Genomic DNA, 15,314 nt, shown 5'->3' with positions numbered 1-15,314 from the left:
AAAGCTGAATAGGTTTCATTTCGGGGCCGTCCAGAAGTGAAATAAAATTAAAATAAACATTTTGAAATGACCAAATTACTCCAAAATAACAGAAATAACAGATACACACACTCGGGGTATTTGAAACCCGTCGACCGAGTTTCAGGTCGAACTCGCAACGCATCGGGGAGATATTTTCCACACACACACGCACGCACCCACGCACGCACGCACACACACACACGCACACGCACACGCACACACACCCCTTGCTTTTATAGGTAGATGTACGCTATGTGTCTCAAGCTGGTTTTATATGTTTGACATCCCTGATTTAAAGCATAATAATGAACAGTGGGGCAAAAAAAGAGTTTTTGGCAGCCACTGATTGTGCAAGTTGTCCCACTTAAAAAGATGAGAAAGGTCTGTAATTTTCATCATAGGTACACTTCAACTGTGAGAGACAGAATGTGGAGAGAAAAATTCAGGAAATAGAAATGCATGATTTTCAAAGAATTTATTTGTAAAATGGTGCAAAACATTTCATCTTTACTGCTCTCACTGATGGAAGGAGGCTTTTAGCCAACATCTCACGATACATGGTCCCATTCATCCTTTCCTTAATACAGAGCAGTCCTCCTGTCCTCTTTGTAGAAAAGCAGCCCCAAAGCATAATGTTTCCACCCCCATGCTTCACAGTGGGTATAGAATAAACGTGCGGACCTTTCACATGGACTTATTACGCACACGGACGTTGGCAAACAGAGCAGGCGTCATTGGAGTAAATTCTGCCCCGTACTGCATGCACAGGCTGTAATATCACCAAGTTTATCATTGTACCTGATGTTAGAGCGACCATCTTTGCCAGGGAGCAAATATTTATTCCTTGTTATTGTTTTCCGGAGTTTTACTGGGCTTTATTTAGTTTAGTTTATTTAGATTCGTTCTGCTCCACGAACCTGACGGAACCGTTTCAAGAATGATTTCACTTGAGAATCCTTCTCCTGCTTCTCCTGCATCATGCTCCGTATTGTGTCCTGTGATTGATGGTAGTAGCTCTGTGTTTGAGTGAGTTCAAACTTATTTTGAGTGAGGAATTTCTGTGTTTGAGTTAAATTGTCCTCTGTTTGAGTGAGGGTGTCCTTTGTTTGAGTGAGGTCCTTCTCCATTTGAGTGAGGAGGTTCTGTGTTTGAGTGTGGAGATCCTCTGTTCGACTGAATTTGTCCTGTGTTTGAGTGAGGAGGTCCTCTGTTTGAGTGAGGGTGGCCTTCAGGTCAGCTATTTTAGCATTTTTGGCCTGAAGTTCTCTCTCAGCGTTATCCAGCTTGGTCTGTAGTTGCACCAAGTTTTGTTGGGACTGGCTCTCATTATTAGAGTGACTTTCCTTCAATACTTTATTCTCCTCCACCAGTTGGTTGCCCTGGTCTTTCTGGATTTTTAATACACTCTCCATCTTCTCGAGAGAGGCCTTCATTTCTGAAATTAGAAGATCCTTCCGTTCTAAATCATCATTTTTTTCTTGGATGATCACATGAGCTGTCTGCTTCTCAGCCTCTGTTTGAGTGAGGGTGGCCTTCAGGTCAGCTATTTTAGCATTTTTGGCCTGAAGTTCTCTCTCAGCGTTATCCAGCTTGGTCTGTAGTTGCACCAAGCTTTGTTGGGACTGGCTCACATAATTGGAGTGAGTTTCCTCTAATATTTTATTATTCTCCACCAGTTGGTTGCACTGGTCTTTCTGGATTTTTAAATCACTCTCCATCTTCTCGAGAGTGGCCTTCATTTCTGAAATTAGAAGATCCTTCCGTTCTAAATCATTTTTTTCTTGGATGATCTTTGCATGATTTTTCTTCTTCTGAGCCTGGAGGCTGCTACTTTGTACTTTCTTGGGGGTTGAGGCCTTCACAACCACTTTAGGAGCAACAACAGCAGCAGACTGTTTTTGACCTGCTGGTTTCACTTTGATACCCTTCTGAGGAGGCTTGGAGTAGGGAGATTTTCTGTCCATTTTCAATGATGTATTTGGCACAAAAACCTCAAGCAGTAAAAGTCTCTGTGTGCAGTGGAAATAATCCAAGGTGACTGTCAAGTAAAAAGAACTCCTGTCTTTTAAAGTGTGACTATGACATCATTTTTGGTTGTCGCGTTTTAGAACCAGTGCCATATTCTTCGGCTGATGATGTAACCGGCGTCAGACCTAGGGGAATCTGAGCGGCCACATGAGATACACAGGCTGAAGAGCACTGTGGACCTGTAGGTGAATGAAGAGAGAGAGACGTAGTTTTCACATCTTTATCGAGCCAGCGCCATTTTACTTCTGAGACTAACAAAACACATTTTCTTGAATCGGTATCACACTTTGTAGAAAAACATCATTTTCACTATAAAATAATAAATTAAACATAAATGACAATTAAAAAAAGAAATTACTTCAAATAATATTACAATTATAACATATAGACAAATACAGTAAAATATGTACCTTAAATAATATTCCAATTATAACATATAGACAAATACAGTAAAATATGTACCTTAAATAATATTCCAATTATAAAATATAGACAAATACAGTAAAATATGTACCTTAAATAATATTCCAATTATAAAATATAGACAAATACAGTAAAATATGTACCTTAAATAATATTACAATTATAAAATATAGACAAATACAGTAAAAATACTTTAACTAATAAACTTTCCCCTTAACATACTACCAACATATGTCTATTGCGGCTGACACAATATCCAACAAACACACTCTATACTGTTTAAACATAAAACACTATTGAAACCACCTGAAGCTGCAACCTATTCATAAGGTTTCAGTCTCTAAAAGACTGTTTTAATATAACATTTAACACTGTACTGTAGTTTAATACACTTAACATTTGAAACATACTTCTATTAACATAGACAAACATTTTGAACATAGTCACAATAACATTATCAAGTCAAACACTATCCATTCTAAAGCTTTTTTATAAGATACACTGACGGTACCTCGTGCTCTCCTCCCTCTAATGGCGGTAGACACGCTCAGCCATACACTATTAACTTTGAACAAAATATAAGTTTATCCTAGTTCTAACTCTACCATACAACTTCACTAAACGGATTCCTAACCATTTCCTTTAAAGTATGGATTAGTAAAAGGCATACACTATTGTAAAACTGTACCTGTAGGTGAATGAAGAGAGAGAGACGTAGTTTTCACATCTTTATCGAGCCAGCGCCATTTTACTTCTGAGACGCGCTGATTTGGCCCAATCTCTTATTCTCTTTCTGCCCTACAAGCACGCGGTCGCCATCTTCTGACCAAGCGGTGTAACTGCACACCATTAAAAGTCAAGAGTCATATTGTAGAAAATATGTTTTTAAAAATAGGGGGTGGCTGTTTTAAATAAAACTTATGCATTTTTAACTTCCTTACACTCTCCCCTCCTTTAAAAAAATGTCTCCGGACATCGACTACAAAAAACTCAGTAAGGCACAGTCTTAAAGGGTCAAAAGTCATGCTGTAAAAGTCAAAGGTCACTGTAGTTTAAGTAATACTCTAGTATGCCCACAAAGGCGTAGGGTAGTAACAAGGTTCAGATACTGGCGGATACCAAGACATGGGGTGTGGGACACGGGCGAACATCAGATTTGCACCTGGCCTCCAGGGTTGAAAAGAAGGTTGTCCCAGATGTTCGTACGTCAGTATTTCTCTGGGTTTTGTTGCCCTATTGGATCGTCTCAGCGGCGGCGATGCCTCCCCTACTGGATCTGTAACCTGCACAATGTTTTCCAAGCGTTCATTCTGACTTTCATCTCCTTCCGTGTCGTTGCCAGTGCTCTCAAACTGCATTTCCACCACGGCTTCAGCAGGTTCTGGAATCAGCTCCATTTCTCCCTGGACCAGCTCAGGTTCTCTCTGTTGTTGCGTCGGAACTCTTTCCGTCAGGTTTCTCACTGGTTGAAATTCTGGAGCAGCAGCACTGAGATCACCATGCAGGTTGGACTGAGAGCATGGGAGTCTGACGCTCCTCCTGTCATACATGGGGATGCTCCTGAGGGAATATGAATAGTCTTCTTCCTCATCAGAGTGTTCGACCTCCTGTCCAGTTGTGTCTCTCTCTGTTTGCTGATTTCTTTGTTTTTGTCTTTTTCTGGATACATGCTGAATTTGCTCATTTGGTTCCAAAGGTAAATCATTAACTGGCAACAGAAGGTTGCGGTGCAGAACACGGAGAATTCGGTCACCTTTTTCAGAACAGAGTCTATATACCGGACCATCTCCAAGTCTTTCAACCACACGATGAATGTTGGGTTCCCAGTACGCCCTCAGTTTGCCTGGACCACCTCTCTCTGAAAGGTTCCTCACAAGTACCCGGTCTCCTGGTTGAAGCACCATGCCTCTGACGTGCCGATCATAATAGTTCTTCCCTTTTGCTGAACCTTTTTCACTGTTCTCTGAAGCGATTTGGTACGCCTGCTGCATGCGAGATGCCCACTTGTCAGAATACTCTTGTCTGGACTTTGCCTCATCCTTAGGTGTTAGATCAAAGAGCAAATCAACTGGCAAACGTGGTGTTCTACCGTACAAAAGGAAGAAGGGTGAAAAACCTGTTCCCTCATGTCTCGTGCAGTTGTAGGCATGAACTATGTGGGGTAGATGTTCCTTCCACTCAGACTTCTCTTTCTCTTGTAGAGTACGGAGCATTTGAAGAAGGGTTCTGTTGAGACGTTCGACCGGATTTCCCTGTGGATGGTATGGGGTGGTACGGGAGTGACTTATCCCTGTCAACTGCTGGAGTCTCTGGAAAAGGTTGTTCTCAAACTCCCTGCCCTGATCATGATGTAGCCGTTCAGGGTACCCAAAGCGGGGAATAAAATCGTTGAAGATCTTCTCTGCTGCTGTTCGGCCTGACTTATTTTTGGTGGGGTAGGCTTGGGCGAATCGGGTAAAGTGATCCACTAAAACCAAAATATATTCATATCCACCTTTACTCTGCTCAAGATGGAGGTAGTCAACAGAGACCAATTCAAAGGGGGAACTGGTGGTTATTGAACCCATTGGTGCCCTCTCTGGGATGGTTGGACGCTTTTGTTTTATGCACTGACACTGGCGGATGACGTAGTCTTCAATTTCCCTTTGCATGAAAGGCCAATAAAACCTCTCTCTGGCTAAGTGAATGACCTTGTCAGCACCAACATGGCCCATATCATTGTGCAGATGTTTTAGTACAGTTGCCTTCAGCTCACTAGGGAGAACTAACTGCTTTCGGTGTTCTGTCTGTCTGTACAAAATCCCATTGTTGAGTCTAAGTCGTTTCCACTCATGAACCAGCCTGCACGTTTCTTTATCCATATGTGTCTTGTCTTTTTCGTTGGGAGACCATCCCCTTTTTTTTAAACTTATCACCTCCCAGATTGGAGCATCTTGCATCTGGGCTGCTCTAATGCTTTCTGGAGAGATAATCGGGATGCCGTCTCCGGGTTTTTCCTCAGCATTAGGGTGTTGCTGCAATGCAGCCACCCAAGGCACATCATTGTTCTGCATTGCTTTGTCCCCCTGCCATATAGCAGAGATCACTTCTGGAGGCATCATTTCTGAATACTCTTGCAAGTGGTCAGGGAGTTGGACAGGATAACGTGACAGAGTGTCAGCGTCAGTGTTTGACTTGCCAGGCCTATATTTGATCGTAAAATGAAAATCGGCTAACTCACCTACCCAGCGATGGCCAACTGCATTTAACCTAGCTGTGCTCAAAATATAGGTAAGGGGGTTGTTATCCGTAAAAACAGTAAAAGTGGGTGCATAATAGAGGTAGTCCCTAAATTTATCGCAGACTGCCCACTTTAATGCGAGAAACTCTAACTTACCAGAGTGGAGATGGTAATTTTTCTCGGCAGGTGTGAGTGTCCTGGACCCATAAGCAATGGCACGTAGTTTGTTTGCTTGTTGCTGATAAAGTACGGCCCCTAAACCTTCATTTGACACATCGGTGTGCAGTACAAAGGGTAAGTTAAAGTCTGGATAAGCCAAAATCGGTGGACTCATCAACATGTCAACCAGATGTGATACCACCGCACTATGTTCTGGTGTCCACTGAACAGGGGTTTTGGAAGACAGCTGACCACTATCCCTGCTACCTAGCTTGTTCTTTTTAGTTTTACCATTGATGGTGTTTTTGTTAGACTCACTATGGTTTTCAATGAGTTTAAACAGGGGCCTGGCTATTCTCGAGAAATCCTGGATAAAGGATCGATAATAACCAAGAAACCCAAGGAGTGCTCTGACCTCTCCTACATTTTTTGGCTCCCTGTCCTTTAGATGCTGCACTGCCTCAAGATCACGGGGGTCTATTTGGACACCTTCACTACTCACGAGACGGCCCACATACCTGACTTGTCCTTTAAAAAATTCACACTTCGTGGGTCGCAGTTTTACACCATGCTCACGCAGGCGGTGGAACACATTTTTTAAGTCATTAATGTGGTCGTGAAATGTTTTGGAAAAACAAAGCACGTCGTCTAAGTAAGGCGAACAACAGTTGTCCCTCAAACCTTCAAGTACTCCTTCCATGCATCTTTGAAAGGCTGCAGGGGCATTGGTTAAACCAAAAGGAAGGCGGATCCACTCATACAGCCCCCACGGCGTACTGAAGGCTGTCAAATGTCTAGAGCTTTCCTCAACAAAGCCCTGATGATAAGCACTGCCTTGGTCAAGTATAGAGAACCAGGAGTGGCCTCCCAGGTTATCTAACAAGTCTTGGATGCGAGGAAGAGGATGACGGTCAGGAATGGTTTTTCGATTCAAGCCCCGAAAGTCAACGCACAGGCGAAGGCTTTTATCTTTCTTCCGAACGCATACCACTGGTGACGAATAAGGTGAGGTAGATTTTCTAATCAAACCCTGGCTGAGTAGGTTTTGAACGTAACCCTTCACCTCATTGTAAAGCGGTTTCGGGACAGAGTTGTATGCTGTTTGTACTGGTATGTCATCTTTCAAGTTTATTTTTACTTGTAAGTTTGGTATAAGTCCTATGTCTGCGTCATTTTGAGCAAAAACATCTGATTCTTCATACAGCATATTTTTTACTAACTGCTGTTCTTCCTCACCTAGATGTGAAACATCAACAGGTGGGTGCCATTTCTGTTTTTCTAGATTGTCTTTTGGCATCTCAGAGAGTTTCTGGGCAGAACATGCATTTATTGTGGGTTGTTGGGTCTGTTCTGAAACACTAGGAACGCAGCTGACCGGTTTAACTTCAACCACATCTGCAACCGTACAGAGAAAAGTTCTTTTAGCGAGGTATACATCATGTTTGGTTGGATTCTGAAGAGGAATTTTTACCACTTTTGTTGAACCACTGGGCACATCTACGACAGCGGGAAAAAATTCCAAACCCTCGGGACAGTTACTCCCGGGTTGGAAGAGCATTACACCACCACAGGGCCACTCTCTCACTCTGCACTTTACTTCACAAATCTGGCCTGCCGGAATTAGTACTCCTCTTTTCCCTGTCCTCACACTGTACTCATCTCCTGCTTCATCCTGGGTCAAAACTTGAAGTAATGATATCAGCACCTCCACTGCACTATCACGGATACTTAAAGCTTCTTTCAATAAAGCACAAATGTCAGTGTCAATGTCATGTTCTCTGTTTGAGCGAAGTATTTCAGCGAGCACATTACTGCCTAATAGGGAATTGCTAAGAGGGTTCTGACTGACTAATAATGGCACTTGTATGGTGAGATGTCCATAGTTTTTACTGTGCACCTGGAGTTCAACATCCGCCCAACCATCAAAGGGAACATCGGTACCATTTGCAGCTGCAATGACCAGGGGCTCATCAGATGGAAGACTCTCGAGAGGCTGGATTTGGAGGTTTGGTAGTGCTTTCTCTATCCATTTTCTGTCCACCATGGTCACTTGGGCACCTGAATCAAGCAACATTTGCAGCGGCACTTCATTGATGGAACATGAAACAAGGCATCGCTTACCGATGAGTTGTGCAATGTGTCTTTTTCGGGATGGTGGAGAGACAGCGTTTTCCCTTTCTGGGTCAGAAGCTGTGGGATGTTTAAGCTTTGTTGGGGACGCCTTGGTTTTTCCGATCACTGGTGGTCCCGCCCCAATGACCTCACGCCATTTCCCGACATCCTCTTTTGCAGACAGCCAATGGCGCGATGTCCAGCGTTGCCACAGATGAAGCAGTGTGGGCAACTTGCTTTGCTCTGATTGACACACTCACTGCATCGGCCTCTCTTCTCGGACACAGCTGCTTTGGGCTCCATAACTGGTGGGACAGATTCTCTTTGTGTTATACAGTCAGTGGGTCTAACAATCTGAGCTAAGTGTTTAGTCAATGAAGAAACCTGTGCAGTCAGTTCTTTGATAGCATCACGATTAGCCTGAAGCTCATTATCAACTTTAGCTTGTTTAGTTGGATCACAACTGTCTACCTGAGCTGTATTTGCAGTCACTGAGCGTGTCTTGGGATTAGTACCTATGCGTTTCAGTCTTTCGGTCTCTTCACTTGAGGACTTGGTGATCTGATCGAGAAGAAAGTCATCACTTACTTGCATGTCACTGAGGAAGGGCTTAAGGTCTTGTCTTATGTGACTGTTTTTGTCATTTAACCCTTGATATAAGGTATGCAAAAACGTTCCCTGCACCAGCCTTGTTTCATAACTAAACTCTGCATCAGGTTGTTGTGACTCAAACAACACACGTTGCTTTAGACCCATTATCCTGTACAAAAATTGCTGTGGACTCTCTTTGTCTACTTGTTTAGCATTACTTAGCTCTTGAAAGAGCTCAGTGCTGTTTTTATCCCTGATACGTGAGCGAAGAAATCTCTTTAACTCACTCATTGTTAAGTCACCTTTGTGGGTTAACATTTCTTTAAACATACCCGGCTTTATGATTTTCATGAAAGAGCGGATAATTTCTATTTCAGTAAAACCTTCTCTCAACCCTTCATCAATTTGTTTGCATAGGTTACTGTACGACACATCCGAACCCATATCAGAAATGAGTCCACCATGAAACTTAAACTCTCTGCGTGGGAAAAGGGCTGCAACATCACTCACTCTAAATACCTGATCTCCCACGCTTGAAGATAGACTTACTCTGCCAGGCTTTGCGATACTGACGCTCTCTGCTGGTGACTTCAGTATAGCTGGTGTGATCATGTTATCACCTGAAAGGTTCTGTCCTCGTTCCAATGTTCCTTTCGGCATGTGATTGTCACTGTTCTCAGTAGAAGCGCGAGCATCCTCCGTTCGATCCTGCGTCGAGGATGGTGGTGGTTGCCTGTCTTCTCCCTGAAGATGGGACGTGTTGGGTGTAGAAGGTGAAGATGGATGGATTCTGGTGGTGTTGTGATCCGGAGGAGGCACGTCGGAGAGCTGGTCGGTTGCTATATCTTCCATCACTGCGGGTACAGCGGGGTCGTCTCCAACGTCGTCCTTTGCTGGGGTTAGCAGTTCACTCATAGCGTCATTGAGGAGAAGAAGCTGGGCCATGCCTTCATCCTCTAGTGCTTTGAGACTCTCGCCTCTTATGTAGTCAACAATCAAGTCATATAGTTCTGGCTCACTTAATTGGTCAATGTTACTTATGGAACTGCCGTCGTCAATCGAACTGGCAAGTGTCAGCAGCTGACTTGCATTCAAAACAGAAAGCCGTTTCTGGATCGAGACCATCAACATTCGACGTGGGGTAACAGTAGCCATGATGATGTCGCACCGGTGACCTCGACTCTCTGGATGATGCAGTAGGATGCAACCTTCCCTTTAGTCTTTGACCACCGACTTGAAAAAAAATCAGGACTCACTTCACCAGACGGTTACGCTGAATTATCCCGGACGAGCCCCCAAATGTAACCGGCGTCAGACCTAGGGGAATCTGAGCGGCCACATGAGATACACAGGCTGAAGAGCACTGTGGACCTGTAGGTGAATGAAGAGAGAGAGACGTAGTTTTCACATCTTTATCGAGCCAGCGCCATTTTACTTCTGAGACTAACAAAACACATTTTCTTGAATCGGTATCACACTTTGTAGAAAAACATCATTTTCACTATAAAATAATAAATTAAACATAAATGACAATAAAAAAAAGAAATTACTTCAAATAATATTACAATTATAACATATAGACAAATACAGTAAAATATGTACCTTAAATAATATTCCAATTATAACATATAGACAAATACAGTAAAATATGTACCTTAAATAATATTCCAATTATAAAATATAGACAAATACAGTAAAATATGTACCTTAAATAATATTCCAATTATAAAATATAGACAAATACAGTAAAATATGTACCTTAAATAATATTACAATTATAATATATAGACAAATACAGTAAAAATACTTTAACTAATAAACTTTCCCCTTAACATACTACCAACATATGTCTATTGCGGCTGACACAATATCCAACAAACACACTCTATACTGTTTAAACATAAAACACTATTGAAACCACCTGAAGCTGCAACCTATTCATAAGGTTTCAGTCTCTAAAAGACTGTTTTAATATAACATTTAACACTGTACTGTAGTTTAATACACTTAACATTTGAAACATACTTCTATTAACATAGACAAACATTTTGAACATAGTCACAATAACATTATCAAGTCAAACACTATACATTCTAAAGCTTTTTTATAAGATACACTGACGGTACCTCGTGCTCTCCTTCCTTACTCTAATGGCGGTAGACACGCTCAGCCATACACTATTAACTTTGAACAAAATATAAGTTTATCCTAGTTCTAACTCTACCATACAACTTCACTAAACGGATTCCTAACCATTTCCTTTAAAGTATGGATTAGTAAAAGGCATACACTATTGTAAAACTGTACCTGTAGGTGAATGAAGAGAGAGAGACGTAGTTTTCACATCTTTATCGAGCCAGCGCCATTTTACTTCTGAGACGCGCTGATTTGGCCCAATCTCTTATTCTCTTTCTGCCCTACAAGCACGCGGTCGCCATCTTCTGACCAAGCGGTGTAACTGCACACCATTAAAAGTCAAGAGTCATATTGTAGAAAATATGTTTTTAAAAATAGGGGGTGGCTGTTTTAAATAAAACTTATGCATTTTTAACTTCCTTACAATGACATCATCGGGAGCTGGTGCAGTACATGTTTGAAGATTGGATGTACAAAGAGGTGTACATACCCTGTACTCTAGTGTTATAAAGGGTTTATTTGCGGGTGCAAAAAAAAACATCATGTGCGATTTCCCTGGTTTAATTCTATGGGACATGAACATGATAAATGTGTGTTGTTTTTTTTTAACTCACTTATATTTTTTTGTTTGGTGTATTTTTCTGTAATATATATTTTCTGGAGTCATTATGTGTATTTGTGTATCTTTCTGTTGTGTTTTTGTATAAATATAGTTTTTTGTTGCCATTGTAATGAGATTCCTTTGTGTATTTTTTTTGTATAAATATTTAATTTTGTGTATTTTTATGCATTTCTGTTGTAATTGTGTGTACTTTTTGTATAAATATTGTTTCGTTTTTTGTTTTATTTTACACATTTAGCATATTTTTATTATAAATACTGTGTGTGTGTGTCTACATCCATCTCGTTCGTGCACCCGCATTGTATTTTTCTGTAACTAGTACAGTGCCCGTCAGAAGTATGCATTCATATAGTGGGTGCTTAAGGAGAGTTGTCATAATAATATACTCTGTAGTATTATCAAGGGGTATATTTGCAGGTGCAAAGTAAAATAACGTGTGCAATTTCCCTGGTTTAATTCTATGAGACATGCGCATGATTAATGTGTTGGTTTTTTTTAACTTTTTTATATTTTTTGTTTTAATTATTGTTTGTTGTTGTCATTGTAGTGTTATTCTGGAGTCATTTTGTGTATTTTTTTTAATATAGTTTTGTGCATTTCTGTTGTCATTTTAGTGTATTTTTTGTATACATATTTAGTTTTGTGTATATTGAGTCATTTTCATATTTTTGTTGTTTGGTGTATTTTTCTGTAATATAAGTTTTTTGGAGTCATTTTGTGTGTTTTTGGAGCCTTTTGTATATTTTTGTGCATTTATGTTGTCGTTTTGTGTACTTCCTGTATAAATATTGTTTATTTTCTGTTTTACATCATTTGTGCATTTTTTTGTATAATTATTGTTTTTGTTGCATTTGTAATGTGATTCTGGAGTCATTTTGTATCTTTTTTTTAAGTGTAGTTTTCTGCATTTCTGTTGTATTTTGTGTATTTTTTTTTTAAATATTTAGTTTTGTGTATTTTGAGTCATTTTCATATTTTTGTTGTTTGGTGTGTGAGTTTGGAGGAGTTTGAGGTCAAAAGTTGAATAGGTTTCATTTCGGGGCCAACCAGAAGTGAAATAAAATTAAAATAAACATTTTGAAATAACCAAATGACTCCAAAATAACAGATACACACACTCGGGGTATTTGGAACCCGTCGAGCGAGTTTCAGGTCGAACTGGCACCGCGTCGGGGAGATATTTGCTCCACACACACGCACGCACTCACGCACACACACACGCTCTCACACACACACACACACGCTCTCTCACACACACACACACGCTCTCTCACACACACACACACACGCTCTCTCACACACACACACACACACACACACACAAAGAGCCGCTGCACTAACGCGTGAGCCATCTGTTAGACAGCGTTAAGTGAAATGTGTATTATATTGAAATTTGACTTTGTATTTTTTAAAGATTTCTGTTATCCCCCCCCATTTGTTTATTCATTTTTAATTGTTTAAAATAAATAGATTCATTAATACATTTTGTTGACAACCATTTTTTGTCATGTATTTTTTAATTGGCAATAACTAGACTATGACTAATTAAAAAAAACATGTTAAGGAAAACTAAATAAAAATATATGAATATTTACCTCAACTAATAAAAACTAAATAATCTTTTTTGAAAGGTATCCAATCAGAACAACTTTGTTAAGTGAAAGGCGGGACAAGCCTTAATAACATCCAATATCTGGTTGATCAATGATAATAGAATCTTTACAAAAAAAAAAAATATGCTTTTTATTTTCTCCTAATATATCTATAACATAATTCGTTGACTAAAACTAGAATATTATAGTCCTGATGACTTAATTCTAACTAAAACTAAGTACAGAAGCATTTTTGTCAAAAGACTATGAGTAAAACTGAACTAAAATTTGTTGTCAAAATTAACACTGATAAATCAATAGTGTAGTGCTCATAGATCAATACATCAAAAATCATTTCCTCGAAAAAAAAAAGTAAAAGTCTGAAAATACTGCTTGTAAATATGCTTTGATCTCCTCCATAAATACTTGGTTTATTGACATAGTTTGAAAAGTTTTGCACATTGCATTGTGGGATGTGGAGTCCCTTAGACAGATGAATAGAAGTGTTTTTACTTCATTGAATCAATCAACAACCCCACTTCAAAACCAAATACATTACATTTTTAACCAAAAATAAGTTGTTTTTGTGTGCAGTTATGCTTTTTTTTCTCAATTTTTCAACTTGCAGCCTTGCCATTGTATGGAGCTGCTGCATGTAAAGTGATATACATTTTTAGAATTCATCAACTATCAGAATATCATTAAAAGTAATTATTTTCTCAGCTTTCTTGCATGTAGCCACTGAGCAGCTGTTTCAAAGCTGCTTTTAAGTGGAAACGAGTGTGTATTCTTAAGTTCTCCACTGAGAGCCAATGTCCTTTTTGTTAAGGCATTTCAACCAATCTTCCTTGGAGATTTTGAAATATTCCACACCAACATCTTATTCTGCTTAGCCAACTCATTTCACTGCAGTATTGAGCGCAGGTTGTGCTCCTTTCGAGGCTCTTTATCTCCAATCATTCTTGGCAGAAGTTTGTTAAACATCATATGCAGCAGAACTAGTAACTGGATTAGAGCCTGCTTAAGGCAGACACTCCGAAAGGAGTTTTTTTGAGTGGGGAAAAAGCAAACATCATTATAGAAAGTGAAGCCGTCTTCTCTTTGCCAGACCTGGTTTGATAATAAATAGTGGGCTTACATTTTCAGTGGAACAGTAGCTGCCAGGGTGTAAAAAGTCCTCCCACATAGTCTTTCCTTTTGGAAACACAGAGCCACAAGATGGGTCGCATTAACAGTTTGACGTGCTGCCATAAGAGTTTCCTTTAAAAACCCTGTGAGAGAGGCTTAACTTGGTGTTTGAGTGGTCAACCTGCATCAGATAATTGCGCGTAAGCTTTGTGAAACCTAATAATTACAAGCAGAAAATTGCAGACGGTTGGTTTTTTGATACAAATCCAAGAGGAGAAAAAATAAATGTAGATTTTTTTTTTTTTGTTTCCATGCGTCTCATAAAGAACGTAAATCCAGGCTAAAAGTGAATGTTGGGCGACAAAAAGGTAAGACCTGAGTGTCCATGTCTGCTCTGATAACTTTGATAAAGGACTGTGCTAAGTGACGGGGATTAGTTTCTATGCATCTGTCATGGAAAACAGTATTAGAAAAAGGAATATATGATGATGACGTGAAACAGCAAATTAGTTCATCCATTGGCTTTGTGTTCAAAAAGTCATGGCGTGCCCTGAATTGGGACGTGCGAGATTTGCAGCATTTCGTTGTTAATGTTCATCTTGTGGCGTGTTTAGTTTCCACAGTTTGCCACTATTGCTACTGGCACCATCGCCACAAGCCTCAGCCAGGGATCTGGAAAAGTTGGTATGACTCACTGAATCTGTTCCGCTGTAATTTTTTATGCAGCTCTATATTATGCAGCTAGGATTTAAACAAATACTCATTGCATTTACACAAATAGTAAGTTTACTTAAATCATGAGTGGAAAAAAATAAAAAGTCAACACCAGCATAAAAATACGGCTTTTAGTGCTGATGCTGGTTGACTTTGGCTCCCAAACCTTTTCGTTGTTGTTTTTGACTTTTTTTGTAGGCTTACAACCCAATCACACGGGGAAACGTGTTTGAACTGGAAATTATCCTATGCAATTACATATTAGAACACGTGTTTCAACTTCAAGGCCAGGGGGCCAAATGTGGTCCTTTCGAGCATTCAGTTTGGCCAGTAGGAAAAGTACCAATGACAGAGAAAATATGAATTATTGTGTTAATTACCAACTAATTCCGTTGTAGCTATCACGGCCCCTTCAAACACTCAAATTCAAGCAAATTTCACAATATTTACAGGTCTTACAGTTTTTTCGTGCATTAACATGACTGCCATCATGTGATATAAACTCAAATTGTTGAAAGAAATCCCATGTTTTCCAAAATCCTGTAAAATATCTGCAAAATATTCCCAA

This window comes from Gouania willdenowi, chromosome 3, assembly GCF_900634775.1.
Source record: "Gouania willdenowi chromosome 3, fGouWil2.1, whole genome shotgun sequence".
In the NCBI taxonomy this organism is placed as follows: Eukaryota; Metazoa; Chordata; class Actinopteri; order Blenniiformes; family Gobiesocidae; genus Gouania; species Gouania willdenowi.
This window is presented reverse-complemented; position numbering follows the sequence as displayed.